This window comes from Oryza sativa, chromosome 4 (assembly GCF_034140825.1).
Source record: "Oryza sativa Japonica Group chromosome 4, ASM3414082v1".
Taxonomy (NCBI): domain Eukaryota; kingdom Viridiplantae; phylum Streptophyta; class Magnoliopsida; order Poales; family Poaceae; genus Oryza; species Oryza sativa.
The window spans coordinates 16,062,283-16,068,098 of NC_089038.1; the positions used below are offsets into that span (position 1 = coordinate 16,062,283).

Consider the following 5,816-nt stretch of genomic DNA (forward strand, 5'->3'; position numbering starts at 1 on the left):
CTTTTTTACATCACAATAAATTATCTAGCCAAGTTCATGAGTCTATTTGGCATGAAAACGTCCTTTCTTGTTCATTATTTCTGCAAGAATAAAGGCGCACACTTCGCCTCTGATAGCGGGGGGGTTGATGGGTGAGATCTTGAAGCCAGCTCTACCTTTCTGTTTAATAAATAAGAGGTTAATTAGCACGTTTTGAATAGCAATGTAGATATTGAAATGAGCTTATTCGCCATTAGCAACAACCTCAGGGTCGAAATCTTTCACCTCTCTTAGAAGTGTTGACATGTTGTGGCACACGTGGAAACCACATTGGTCTCCGATCTGTTGTGCGCATGCAAACTTGGTGTCATGATAAAGTTCGTTCTTGCCCTCCTTGTGCCTACCACCCTTTTCCACATATGGGCCCCAAGCCATATTTAAGGCCTTGGTGATTTCACTGAAATCATAATCTTTGGACTTATTGGAGTTAAGGTAGGTAACCCTACTCCACTTAGGTATGATGACTAGGAGAATCCAATGTCGCCTGCGCAGTGGTTATGTAGCGTTAGTACTAAGAACCTTAACTTCAAAAACAATATACACGAAGGGTATTGTCCTCTTACTCTTGGTTGTGTGCGCACATGATGTACTCCTTGTCTTGATGGGCCCATAAACACCGGTTGACATAGTCAACCACCTCAGTGAAGCTCTGTCGTAAATTAACCTCATTCACCATGGATGGATCAAGGAACCTAACCTGATTACCATGGCGACGACTCTCGATCCAACACAACCTTAAAATATTTACGTATTAGAACTAATTTAATTAGGAGATATAGTCCAGTCATATCACAAGTATAGAAGGTATGCACTTACAAGGAGTAGCATTTTAGAAGACCAGTGTCCAACTTCCGGATCCTGAAAAGGTCGAAGAGGTCATCAAAGCCTATAGTTATATAGGCAGGCGACGATAGGAACGGCTGGTGGTCGTGATGTCCAACTATGGATGACTCCCTCATTTTCCGCTTGGCATTGCTTAGCTCCATGTATTGCTTATGTAGATCTCGGCAAGCAATACCCATCACAGCTAACACATTGTCCTCCACCAATGGCATGCCTAGCTCAAATTGGGCTGGCGCCCTCACGACCTTCCCCGATTTGCTCACCGGCATCGACGTCGCAGCCTTGCCCCTTTTTGGCTCCGGCGCCAACTCCCCGACCTTCCCCTTGCCGCGTTGACGCTTCTGGCCCTTGACAAGTGGTGGGGAGCTATCGGCCTTTCTTGTGGTCTTTATTGGAGCCAAGCTTTGAGCTATATCTGCCAAGTCCATATCAGCTCCACCGGGAGAATGAGGTACTGACAATGCCGGTCCACGGGGAGCCTCAATTGATAGCTTAGACTTGGGAGGTGTAAGCTCCGTCGGTCGACTTGGACGAGGAGTCATCTTCACAACTATGTCTTCTTTGGGCCATTGTATGAACGTCTTGCACGCATCGCCCAAAGTCATGATTTCATCATTTGGGGGCACGGGCAGCGGATAGCCTGACCAGGTGTCCTTTACTGTATCGATGGACACCTTGGCATACCTAGCTAGCAGGTCTGCGCCGTGGACCTTGTCTATAACCGAGGGCTTGAAAGCCATGCCCTCAGCGACTTCAGGAGCGAAAGTTGGGTGGACTCTCGCTAGTAGGACACACTGTGCTGCGCCCTGCATTAGGTGAAAGTTTGAATTTAATATTGGAATGTGTAAATGTCTTTTATTAGATATGGATCGGATAACAACAATTACCTCGATGTGGTCCACTGCAGCTAGTGGTGCGATCGGGAGACCAGGGGCCGGCACCTCTGTGGATGCACAACTACTCCTATGCTGTGACGGACTCGCGTCGTATTGTACACGAGGAGTTGGTTGCACAGCAGGTGTTGTGACTCGGGGTATATTCATGTCGGCGAGGACCTTGTTAACCCTTTCTTCCACCCTTGCATTCATGCTAGCTTCTAGTTCTTGAATGACCTCAACCTTAAGTTCGGCCTTCAAACGAGCGTCCCTCTCTTCCTTGGAGACTTTCCGTTTCCTGTATTGGGAGCTGTACTGAGGGAGTCCATGCTTCCAGGGCACATCGCTACCAATTCCCCGAGTTCGGCCAGGATGTTCTTTGGTTCCGAGCGCCTTTGTGAGGATGTCATCTTCGCGCCTCTTCGGCACGGACTCAACCTCGCTTTGTGAAGCTTGTTCAGCAACCAAGCCCAACTAGAAAAGAAGATAGTCGTTTATACGAACTTGTACTTTATACGAACGGAAATTAGTTAGGTTAAGTAGTGAACTCACTAGTTCCTGATAGACGACGGCATCACTTTTGTTCTCAAATGTGACAGAGCCGTCCGGGTTGACCTTACCCCTTGCCCGCGCCCAGTTGCGAGCTCTTTGTTCAGGGATGTCTGAAAACGGGGCAGGGACATTCACTGCTGCAGCGGCTGCATCTTCTTGGGCCCATATTGCCTCCTTGCCGATGTACCCTGCGGTGCCCAGCCGATGCGGGTGCTCATTCCGCTGTTGCAGTACGCGATGTGCCTCGCTTGATTCCCTAAACTCTTGGGTGGTCTTGAGAGAGCAGAATTCCTCCCACACCGCTTCGGTTATTTGAGGGTATTCATCGAACGGCGTATGATTGCCGGGCGGGTTGACAAACTCGGTGAAGAGCTTCGACTTCCAATTCTTCCAAGCTTTGCCCATCTTTTGGAATGCCTTCCGCTTGAGCCTATCCTTTGCTTTGGCTGGAAATGTGAACCATTTCTCCATTGCCATCCAAGCTCGCTCTTTCTCGGCTTCTGTGACCTTCCCGATATTTTTATGGAGGATCCCGAAGTTCTCACGTGCCGCTAGCCCGCAGCAGTTAGACCATCTTCCAATGACAGTCCTGGGCGCCGTGGGCCTACCACTAGCGTCAACCTCTCTTATAACTTGCACTGTGGTCGGCCATTGTCGCGTCCCAAAACGACTCTAAAATACATCCTCAAAATTATGCCGAGAATAATTAAAATTCATGTGAAAGCCTCCAACAATTAAAATGTGCAAATTTAAAAGTCAAATAAGGCTTGGAGAATTTTTGTATATTTCCTAAAAGCCTAAAATGCGTAAATAAATTTTAGTGGAATTTTCAGAGCACAAATAATAATGGAGAAGAAATAAACAAAGTTAAAAAGGTTTTATAAAAAAGAAAAACCCTAAAAGAAGTCTTTTCCCCCCCCTTTTCCCTTCTTGGGCCGGCTCGGCCCAACTCCCTCCCTCTCTCTTCTCTCCCCCGCGGCCCATCGGCCCCCTCCCCGCGCGCGCGCCGCTGACGGGCGGGCCCCCCCGCCACCCTCGCTGACGGGTGGGGCCCACCCGTCATCCCCTTCCTCGCGCCGCAGCCGCCGCCGCGCCCGTGCCCTAGCGCCGCCGCCGCCGCGGATTCCGCCGCATCCCGCCGTCCCCGCGCGCCATAAAGAGGGGGGAATCACTCCCCGTGATTCCCTCTCTCTTTTCCCCCTCTTTCCCCTCTCTCTCTCCCTCGGATTCGTCCGAAATCGCGCCCGCAATCTTCGCCGGCGTCATCAATGGCGGCCGAGATCTCCGCGGCCGGTTTCCTTCCTCCCCGGCCGCCCTCTCTCCCTCCCGGCGCTATAAAATCGATCCCCGAGCTCCGCTCCTCCGTTTCCGCCACTCGCCGCTCGCTCTCCCCGTCGGATTCGCGCTCGCGCCGTCGTCCTCTCTCTCCGCCGTCGCCGCCGAGCTCCGGTTCGCCGCCGTCGTCGCCCCGGACCTCCTCCCGTCTCGGCGTCACCTCCTTCGGCTTCGCCGCGTCCCCGTCAACCTCGTCCGCTCCTCCGTTTCGCCCGCCGACCGTCGGAGCGCCGCCGTCCTCGTCGACCCGAGCCGCGCCGCCGTCTTCCTCCGCTCCGGCCGTCGTTTCCGCCGCCTTCGTCGTCCCGGGGTGAGCCGTGGACCGCTCCGCTCGCTTCCCCGTTCCCTCCTCTCTCTCGGGTGCCGCTCCGCCGCGCCGTTGGTCGCCGGCGGTGACCATCGGGGCGCGGGTGCGCCGCCTCCCGTCGGCCGTGCCGGCGAGGCCGCCTTCGGGCGCGCCCCGCGGCTGCCAGGTGGGCCCGGCCGTCAGCCGCCCGCGCCCGCGGGTGCGGCTGACGCGTGGGACCCACGGCGCCGGCCGGCGTCAGCCGCGTGCGCCCGGTCCACCGTGGACCGTGGGGCTGACGCGTGGGCCCCACTCCCGTGGACCCGGTCCGCGCGCCCCCTCTCCCGGCTGATGCAATAAATGGATTTTTAATTAAAATTTAAATGAAGAAATTCGCAAATATCCATTTAAAGAGCATATAAACTTCAAATGGCCATAACTTGGCCATTTGAACTCGGAATTGGACCGTTCAAGTCTCTAATTTTTCCTTAAGAAGTCGAGAACCCACTTTTGTGCTTTATTTTTGCTGTTATATGGAGTTATTTAGAGTAAAAGCCTTTTCTTTTCCGTTGGTCGTGTAGACGCTGCAGCTTCGGAGGATCCGCTCTTCGTGGAAGTTGAAGCCGACGTTTGGGAAAGCGAGCAAGGCAAGTCACATCATCCTTGAGCATATTGAATCCCAGTTTATAACATTATTTTAATTTTAACTTAATGCATTATCGCTTTATTTAAATTCCCGCGTTACCACTGTTTTATTTAGCCATGCCTATTTACCTTTGTTATGACCATATTATTATTGTTATTGTTATTATTACCTTGTCCACCCTAGATTAAACAAAACCTCAACTAGTGGACACCCTACTCATGGCACCACTAGTTTAATTTTAGGTAGATGCTTCGCAAGTTAATTAGGTAACATTAGGTGGTTTTACAACTTTAGACTTTGGGAAATATTCATATCACCTGGATACTCTGGAATGGTCTGGTTATTGTGGAATTGGCTTCACACCGCTCCTTCTATTCAAAATCCCCAAAATGGTTTTAGGCTGGGCTCGGGGTGCATGGTTTTGATAGTAGCACCTCGGCCATATAAGGACCGGTCTTCGGGCCTCTGTTGCAAAGCACTACCGTACTTCCACATGTCTAGTGGGTAAGGCTTAGTTTGTGGCTCAGTCTGGTTATAAACAAAAGTACACGGATGGAGGTGGATGAAGTCGGGGGTCGATGGACATTCTCCAGGGCAAATGAAGGCTACACGAGCTGCGGCCCGGTAGTCGAGATGTCATGGCACAGGGCCGGTGTCCTGCTGCTAGGGGCTCAGTCCTGCCTGCCTGTCCCGGGGGTTCCGGCCGTAGGTGGGATTGGGTCGGTACTCTTGTCTATGGCTAGGATGGGTTGGAAACTATGTCACGTCTTCCGTCTGTATACCGTGGTGGTATGTGGCACGTGGGTGCACGTGAGGAAGATGTGTCTTGTGGGTAAAGATGTACACCTCTGATCAGAGTATAATCTATTCGAATAGCCGCGCCCTCGGTTATGGGCAAGCCGAGCAATGTACCCAAGTTAGTGTTTCAATTCTTAAAACCTGCTTATCAACTAAAATGTGGAATGGTTGGCCTGGGTTGGCTTGGGACGAGCTGGGACCCAGGGTCGGGTTGCCAGTTCGGTCCGAATCATCATAGGCCTTGGGTTAAGGCAGGTTCGTGTGGGTTCACGGCCTTGATTAATAACATTGTATAGTTCTAGAATCGCGTTTACAAAATAGCTTTGAGCAACTAAATGTCTTTAAATGCTGTTTACTGCAACCCTAACCCTCTACAGTATGATTCCCTTGTACTCCCTTGCATTTATTCTGCACTTGCGGGTGTGTCTTGTTGAGTACGGTG

At 51.6% G+C, this 5,816-nt stretch overlaps 1 long non-coding RNA gene across 1 annotated transcript; it reads right to left on the reverse strand.

Moving 5' to 3' along the window:
- LOC136356339 (uncharacterized) lies at window positions 1–1,020 on the reverse strand. The gene is made up of 3 exons (XR_010741070.1): window positions 603–1,020; window positions 244–523; window positions 1–159 (listed from the first exon to the last, which is right to left on the reverse strand). It is a non-coding gene; the product is annotated as an uncharacterized lncRNA (long non-coding RNA).
- Between the last annotated feature and the right edge of the window lie 4,796 nt (window positions 1,021–5,816).